The 9,045-nt window shown below is 44.7% G+C and overlaps 1 non-coding gene and 1 pseudogene across 1 annotated transcript; both read left to right on the top strand.

Moving 5' to 3' along the window:
• Positions 1–824: 824 nt before the first annotated feature.
• LOC119056982 (rRNA-processing protein FCF1 homolog) lies at positions 825–1,416 on the top strand (annotated as a pseudogene).
• Positions 1,417–2,474: 1,058 nt separating this feature from the next.
• Positions 2,475–2,590, top strand: LOC119057133 (U5 spliceosomal RNA). The gene has a single exon (XR_005084001.2). It is a non-coding gene; the product is annotated as a U5 spliceosomal RNA (small nuclear RNA).
• Positions 2,591–9,045: the final 6,455 nt, after the last annotated feature.

Raw genomic sequence — 9,045 nt, 5'->3', positions numbered from 1 at the left:
GACAAACGTTATGTTAAGGAAAAGAGGTCAGTCACAAAGGTCAGCTTCCATTTAAGTTGGCCAACCAAACACTGATGGAAAAATATTCAGGAAAAAGTGTTACATTATTGCTGATATGCACAAAGTAGTTAGGCCTACAATGGCTGCACCTATACTAAACATGTACAGGCTTTTTTCCTGGTCATTGTTTCCTAAACAATCAGTATAGCAATTCTTTACATAGTATTTGCATTGCATTCGGTATTACAAGGAATCTAGATAGGATTTAAGGCATATAGGAAGATGCATAGGTTATATGCAAAAACTGTTGTATTTTATATAAGTAACTTGAGTATCTGCAGACTTTGGTATCCATTGGGGACCTGAAACTAATCTTCTGTGGACCCTGAGAAATGACCATATATGAAATGTCCAGAATAGGCACTTTAAAGACAAAAAAATAGACCACTAATGGCCTAGATGGGGGTGGGGTGGAGGGAGTAACTGCTAATGAGTTCAGAGTTCCTTTTTAGGGTGACAAGAGTGTTGTAAAGTTGAATTTTGGTAATGATCACACAGCTCTGTGAATATACTAAAAGACACTAAATTACACACTTCAAATGGGTAAATTGTAAGGCAAGTGAATTATATCCAGTAAAGTTTTTTTTAATGTAGTGTATTAGAAAAATTTAAGTCAAGTATATGTCAAATATGATTGACTTGTTAGCAAAGGAACCAGCGAAATGTCCCAGCTCAGAAAGGTGTCAAAGTTGGGAAGTAGGATGTTTGCACAAGCAGCTAGAAGAAGAAAAAGAAAAGAAAAGAAACAAGAGTGCCACGCAATCATGGGGAAGCAAAAGAAAACAAAGAAACAGGAGACCGTGAAGCTACGGTGATGCTTAGTCTGAGAGAGCAGAGGCTTAAAGAAAAGCATAGACTAAAACCTAAAAGGAAAGAAGAGATCCCAGTGCACTCAAGGAAAAAGAAGTCCCCCAATGCTCTTCCTGCTTATTCTGCCAATACGACACACAACTGGGCCCACCTTACCACATCCTGGTTGATACCAACTTTATCAACTTTCCATTAAGGCTAAACTGGACTTCGTGCCTGTAGTGATGGACTGTCTCTATGCCAAGTGTATCTTGTGTAACTGATTGGCAATGGCCGAAACTGAGAAATTAGGGCAGAAGTACCGAGTGGCTCTAAAGATCGCCAAGGATCCAAAATTTGAATGATTACCATGCACACACAAAGGAACCTGTGCAGATGACTGTTTAGTAAAGAGAGTAATTCGACACAAGTTTTAAGTTGTGGCCACGGTTGACCCAAACCTTAAACAGAATCAGGAAGATTCCTGGAGTTCCCATCAGGTTCATTTCCAATCACAGGTATGACATTGAGCAGATACCAGGTGATTAAGTAGCTCCAAGGTTTTAATACTTAAAAGATAAAGTTCCTCTACTTTCCTTCAACTAACTTTCTCTGTTGCCAGTTTACTAAACATGCTACAGAATGAAAGAAGAAGAAGAAAACAAACAACAACAAAAAAAAGAGCTGCAGTTTCCCTTACCAAGGTTGTTCAGGTACCATGATGGACCTGCATCAGTGAATTGTTAGGGAGGCCCGTGTAGTCTGGTTGGATCTGGCAGCTGAGCGCCACAGAGGAGAGAAAAGCACGGTTTAAAGACAGGATGAAAAGATGGGAGATCTGAAACACGAGTACAAGATATCATTCCGCAACCTTAGCGTCTGGCTGGGAAGGAAACCTGAAACTGAGCAAGCAAGCTCCAATTTTAAGCAGGACACTGCCAGGAATTTTTCTCAAACGGCGAAGATGGAAAATATTCTAGAGTGTATACCCTGGAGGTGCACGGTTAAAAAAAGAAGAAGAAGAAAAAAAAAAACCCCAGCAAGCCAAGTACCCGTGCGCCCACCGTGCAGCTTAAGAAAAAAGAAATTGTCAAATTTTAAAACCCCTCGGTGCCCTTTTCGCAGTCACACCCCTAAATCCCCGCCGAAGGGAGGAACCACCGCGCCGAATTTTGTGTCAGCGACTTATTTGGTTTTCTTTTTTTTTTTTTCATTTTCAGTTTAACATCAAAGTCCTTACTTAACAGAACTCAAAGTCAGGTTGTGTAAATGCATAAACACACACAAAAAAACAAGTCTTATAGACAAACCTGGCGTTTAGATCCCATTCAGGGAACTCTCCGCTTCGCCCCCTATTGGTGACAAAAGCCACCGTCTAAATAAGATATTTCCTGAAAGAACAGTGACTGGCCTTATTTACATACCCACAGTGCACTGCACAACGTCCAGGTTTAAAACGGCAAAACTTTAAATTTTCTTCCACTTATATTTTCCGAAAATTAGACTTTTATTTACAGAGTAATCTGGAAACTTTTATTCAGGCACTGAATCTTGGCGTCAACTAGCCACCGTCAGTGCAATAGAAGTTTTTTTTACCCGAGGTGTGGAGTAGAGCACCCCAATGCATACTCTGGTTTCTCTTCAGATCGCATAAATCTTTCGCCTTTTACTAAAGATTTCCGTGGAGAGGAACAACTCTGAGTCTTAACCCAATTTTTTGAGGCCTTGTTTCGGCAAGGCTAATAATTTTGGTCCAAAAAAAGATGTACTAAGTTATTGTTTGTGCTGCAAATGATGTTAAATCAACACCTAGTAGGTGAAGCTTGTTTGGTCTATAGTCTATAGTGATGTAACTTACTATCTCTCAGAAGTTTGTTAGCACTTATGTTGAAGAAAAGTTTTTGACGTATACTCAACATAAAAAGTTGTGGGAGTGTCTTAGGTAATTTTCTTTTGTACTGGATTTTACTTATTGTATTTCACGCACACCCAATATACAGATGATGGATATTAGAATGATGTTACACATGGTGAGCAAGTGCAAGATATTTTCTCTGAAGTGTGGGGTGGAATCACGGCATCTAGAGCAGGTAGGTATAATAATTTTTCTCAAAACTGAGTGTACCCATTTACACTCCCACCAATGGCTTCTATGTATTCCTACTGCTTCTCATTTTGACAGGCCCCTGGTGCGTTGACTTTCATTTTTGTCCATCTAGTAGGCATCAGATGATATCTTACAGTGGTTTTAAATGTACTTTTCCCTAATTACTAATAAGGTTCAGCTTTTCAAAGTTTGTTGGGCCATTATTGGTTTCTCTTTTGTGAAATACTTACATACATGTCTTTTGCCTGTTTTTTTCTTAGATTGCAAATCTCTTTCTTCGTGATTGTAGGAGGTCTTTTTAACACAACCTCTAGACTCCAGACTTTACATACTAATTCTTTGTTGATTATATGCCCCTCCTCCCACTTTGGGGGGGGGGTCACAGCCATTCAGTCTATTGCAAAACCCAGCTTGGTCATATTATATTTTTGAACATTGTTGGACTTAATTTGGTAATATTATGATTAAGCTCTTATGTTTAAATTCTCTAGTGGAATTGGCCTGTAAAAATATTACTTTACTATACTGTCCTTGTTTTATTATCAATTATATAAAACTAATAAAATAAGCTGGAAAGTATTATCTCTGCAGTTTTAACTTTCATTGGTATATTGGCACACAGTTCTTAACATTATTTTTTAAGGTTATTTATTTATAGAGAGAGGGGAAAGGAGGGAAAAAGGGAGAGAGAAACATTAATGTGTGGTTGCCTTCACGTTGCCCCCACTGGGAACCTGGCCCACAAATCAAGCATGTGCTCTGACCGGGAATTGAACCAGCGACCCTTTGGTTTGCAGCCCACACTCAATCTACTGAACCACACCAGCCAGGGCAGTCCTTAACATTCTTTATCATTTAGGGCTCTGCTGTTCTGTATGTCCTCTTTTTTTCCTTCCCAGTATTATTTATTTCTTCTCTCTTTTTGCTTATACTGTAAATCTTGTCAGAAGTTGTCTATTTTATGAGTTTTCTTTTTCAAGGAACCAAATTTGGAATTTGATGGCCCTCTCTAGCATGTCTTTTTTTTCCCCACTATTAATTTGTTACACTTCAATATACCCTCTGTTTACTCTCTTTGTATTTTTTCTACTGTTTTAAGAGGAATTTCTGTAGCACTCAACAAGCCGATTTTTAAATACATTTGGAAAGGGAAAAGATGTAGACTACCCCTTTCTAAAGCCTCCTCACAGTGATATTTTAAGGCACCACACCCAGCTTCTCAGGTTCTGCGGGATGATATCCTTATCCCTGCAACAGAGCTTTCCTGCCCGCCCAGGTGCTCCACCGCCCAGCAGCCTCAGCCTCTCTCTCCCGGTGCCCCTGGCCACAGGCCGCAGCAATGGTAGCAGTAGGTCCCAGAAATGTGGAAGGAAGCAGCAGGAGGAAAACAACCTCTCCCGAAGTGGTCTCAGGAGGAGCCCCTCCTCTCTGTGAGGAACTAACTGGAGGCAAGTCTCATCCTGCGAGCACCACAGGGTGTGGTGACTAGATGAGAGGATGGGTACCAAAGGGAAATGTGTACGTGTGATACGCAGAATAAAACATTGCTCTAATCTTCCAAAACCAGACAGCAACACAGAGGCTTCCTGCAGAGCCCGTTCCTGTGTCTTCAGTTACAGGTGTGGCCTTCTCCAGAAAAGCAGAGGCCCTCTATTCAGTGACCGCCCCTCACTTTGGGTGTCTTCAGGGGGTGAAGGGACCCCTCTCATGCTCAGTCTGCTGCAGAGCCAAGAGGCAGCCCCAGACAATCACGCTGTTTCCTCGGGGCCCACCTCGGCACTGTTAGGGCTGAGGGGCACTGCACAGCCCCGAACTGCTGCCCCGGCCCCCCCGAGGACCCCACGGCAGCAGGTGCAGCTGCCTCCCCTTCCCACCCAGCCTTTCCAGGGGCAGCCCCGGGATGGTCTCCAGAACACATAGGAATTCTAATTACACCCCCTTTCCAGAACAGTTGGGTTGTTGTCCAGGGGAGCTCCTTTCCTGTCATAGAAAAGCCTCTTCATCTCCTCAAAGACAATTTACCTCCTGAGGGGATGCAGAGGACTTCCTGGCCTTTTTTGTTTTGATGAAGGGACCAAAAACCACTCAAGTTCAATCTCTCCCAGGCTCCTCTTAATACTGTCAGCCTTCATTCCTCTGTTCCAAAGACATTTCCAAGACTTTCATCAAAGATACCATTTGTAATTTTTTTCTCATGAACCCCACCTATTGTAAGAGTTTTGCCCACTGCATTTATCAAATAAGAATTTGTTCGTTTTCCATTTGTAATAAATCAAAAGCATATCTGACCACCAACTATGGTCCAATGTGAGGAGACCAGAATACTCTTCCAGAGCGGGTATAAACCTGGCCCAAGGTGGAGACAGGGGTGGGGAAGGGCCCAGTGTGTACATATTGAAGCAGCTCCTGACTCCCAGACACCTTCTCTTGAGTGGAATGTTCTCACCCGCAGCCTGGAACCACTGCTCTGCTATTTGCAGACTGTGGAGCAGACACAAGCCTGGGCCGTGGGGTTGTGGCAGGAATGTGAAACTGGGTGCAGGGTGTCTGGATTCTCATCCCAGCTCTGCCTCCGTCTGCCTGGGTGACCTCCTCCAGGCAGAATACCCTCTCCGTCAGGGGAGGGGCTGAGTTAGATAATCTCCCAATTTCCCTCCGGGCTCTGACATTTTACAATGATAAACTCTGGGCTCAGGGGAGTGGAGATAGGAGCAGCAGGAAGACACACCTCACCGCCGAGGATCAGAGTGCTCTGCTGTCAGTCACACAGCTGAGCCAGTCAGGCCCCTCCCTATGGGGGGATGAAGACCCAGCAAGGCCAAAGTACGGCTGCCTGGTCACGCCAAGATGTCCAGGCTGGACATGCTGGCACACGTCCTCACAAACATGCACGAGCACAAATGCACATGACACATGCATGCATACATGCACTCAGTGCACCCACACACATAAAGGTGCACACACACAAATATGCATGTGCACCTGTTCACACATGCACAAACATACACGCACAAACACATCCATCCCAAGTGCCGTATACTGTGTACCACGGGGTCTTGTGGGCCTGCTCACTTCTCTGCCCTAAGTCACCAGCTACCATTTCTTGGGACCTATGAGGCTGGTTATGGGGCATTCTGCTGGCCCAAATGAGTAGGCCTCTGGGTAGGCTGAATCCACAGGACTGCAGCCTGGCTTTCTAAAGCAAGCAGACAGTGGGCGCAAACCACAGGCTTTCTCTGAAAGCGTGCTACTCTGGGTCTCCGTGCTGGTTCCTGTTCGCTCCTGTTTCATGACTTTTAACACTTAATCTTGTGTCTGCCACAGGGAGATGGAGGCAGGCAGAAAAGGGGCTCTTATTGCTAACTGGGGTGGGAGAAGGGACAGCGGGAGTGAAAAGGGTGGAGGGACAGACACAGGCAGATGGTAGGAGCTGACCTGGTATTGGCCCTCCCAGGGGAGAATTTCAATGTTCACATCCGTATCCCTGGCATTGACCACAGAGGCAGGCACCTCCTGGGTTGGAGAAATGTTTCTTGAAAGGATGAATGGGACTTCCGCCAAGATGGAGGTTTAGCTGGATGTGCCATGCCTCCTCGCACAACCAAGTTTAGGGACAACTAAATATTAGCATCAGAAAACACAACCAGAACACGGAAAACTGAACTTTTCGGAAGTCCGCTAACAACAAATTCTTCAGCCCGACCGGTAAGGGGCGAAACCGGCGTCGGGTGAGGACTTACAAAGGAGGGCTCGGTCGGACCCGGGCGCGGAATCCAGACGCGCGAATCCAGTCGCGCGGGTTCCAAACCCAGGATTGGACCTAGTGAGCCACCGAGCAGCCCACCGGGTGAGTGACCACAGAAGGCACAGTGGGGAGGCGGTGGCAGCGAGTTGACTGTGGTTGCCTGGTTGCGCACGAGTGAGGGAGTGAGCGGTTGGACCGGCCTGGCTGCGGCGGCGCGCCATTTCCCCGCTCTGACCACGCCCCCACATACAGCGTCACAACCCAGCGACCTGGGACTCCAAGGCGCCGCTTTTCCCACTTAAAGGGCCAGAACAGACCAAAAATGTCGCAGGCAGAACTCAAAGCCCCAGAGATAAATCTAAATGACGAAGAAATAGCAAAACTCTCAGACGCACAGTTTAAAACACTGGTCATCACCTTCCTCATAGTTCTGGTGGATTATAGCCACAAATTAGAGAAACATATGAAGGCTAAATTAAGGGAAATGAATGGAATTCCACAGGAAACCCATAGAGATGAAAAGGAAACTGGGACTCAAATCAATGCAGTGGACCAGAAGAAAGCAAACAATGGCCAAACAGAAAAGAGTCAAGGAGCAAGAATTCAAAGAAATGAGGAGAGTCTTAGGAACCTCCAGGACATCTTTAAACGCTCCAATATCCGAATTATAGGGGTACCAGAAGGGGGAAAGTCACAACCACCAGTGGAAAAACTATTTGAACAAATAATAAAAAGAAAATTTCCCCCAATCTGGCAAAGGAAATAGACTTCCAGGAAATCCAAGAAGCCCAGAGAGTACCAAAAAGTTGGACTCAAGAAGAAACACACCAAGGCATATCATAATTACATTAGCCAAAATTAAAATGAAGGAAAGAATCCTGGAAGCAGCAAGAGCTAAGGGGACAATCACCTACAAAGGAGTCCCCATCAGGCTGTCAGCAGATTTCTCAAAAGAGACCTTACAGGCAAGAAGGGGCTGGAAAGAAATATTCCAAGTCATGAAATCTAAAGACCTACAACCAAGATTGCTCTACCCAGCAAAACTTTCATTTAGAACGGAAGGACAGATAAGGTGCTTCTCAGATAAGACCAAATTCAAGGAGTTCATCATCACCAAGCCCTTATTATATGAAATGTTAAAGGGACTTATCTAAGAAAAAGAAGTTAAAGAAACATGAACAGTGAAAGGACAACAAACTCACAGTTATTAACAACCACACCTAAAACGAAAGCAAACTAAAAGGACAGCTAGAGCAGGAGTGGAAACATAGAAATGAAGATCTCAAGGAGGGTTAGCAACAGGGGAGTGGGAGGAGGAGATGGGGGGAGAAGGTACAGAAAACAAGTAGCATAGACAGTAGATAGAAAATAGATGGGGGGGGGGCGAGAATAGTTTGGGAAATATAGAACCTAAAGGACTTGAGACACATGGACATAAACTAAAGGGGGGTAATGGTGGGGTTGGGGGGCAGGGTGGAGGGGAATGAAGGGGGGAATAGAACAACTGTAACAGCATAATCAATTCAAAAAAATAAATAAATTTAATTAAAAAAAAAAAAGAAAGGATGAATGGATACCTGACTAGATAAGGGAAATAAGAAAATAAGATGCAAGGGAGGAGGGAGGCAGGTGGGGAAGGGGAGATGAATAAACAGAAGTAAGTAGGGACAGGCCCAGGGGAGTTTTCCTTTGACGTCTTAATCAGAGAGGGGCTGAGCTGACACTGCAGAGTCTGGGAGGGGCATTAAATTGTGGACCAGGAGCTATAGTTTACTTCCTCTTTCCTCTTGTGATAAAATCTGTCCCTGTTGTGCTGTGAGCCTGGGCGATCTCTCTCTGAGCCTTAGTTGTCCCATCTCTAAGTTGGGCCTACCTGACCCTCAGGGGCAGGTAGGCCCAACTCCTTCCCTAATTAAGAAGTTCAAGTGAAAGAACAGAATAAGAGTAGTGCTTTAGAAAACAGGTCTAAAAATAAATAAATATGGAGGAGTAGGTACACTTTGCCTCCTTGCACAACCAAAGGAAGGACAACAACAAATTTAAAACCCAAAAATAACCAGAACTCCCCAAAAAATTTGAACCATATGAGAGTCCAACAACCAAGGAGTTGAAGAAAAAACATTCATCCAGACGGTAGGAGGGGTGGAGACAGGCAGCCGGGGTGGAGAGGACTTGCGGCAAGGCGGTGGCTGGAGGACTGGGGTGGGTGAGGACACAGCAGCTGGCAGACTGGACGATCCCACATTCTTGTGCAGATAACTGGGAGGAACCACTGGGAAGAGAGACAGACTGCACAACTCAGGGTCCCAGTGTGGGAAAATAAAGCCTCTAAAACACTGAATGA

This window comes from Artibeus jamaicensis, unplaced genomic scaffold (assembly GCF_021234435.1).
Source record: "Artibeus jamaicensis isolate MK-2021 breed Jamaican fruit bat unplaced genomic scaffold, CSHL_Jam_final contig_548, whole genome shotgun sequence".
Lineage (NCBI taxonomy): Eukaryota > Metazoa > Chordata > Mammalia > Chiroptera > Phyllostomidae > Artibeus > Artibeus jamaicensis.
The sequence above is the reverse complement of the archived record's forward strand: the minus strand, read 5'-3'. Positions and strand labels throughout refer to the sequence as shown.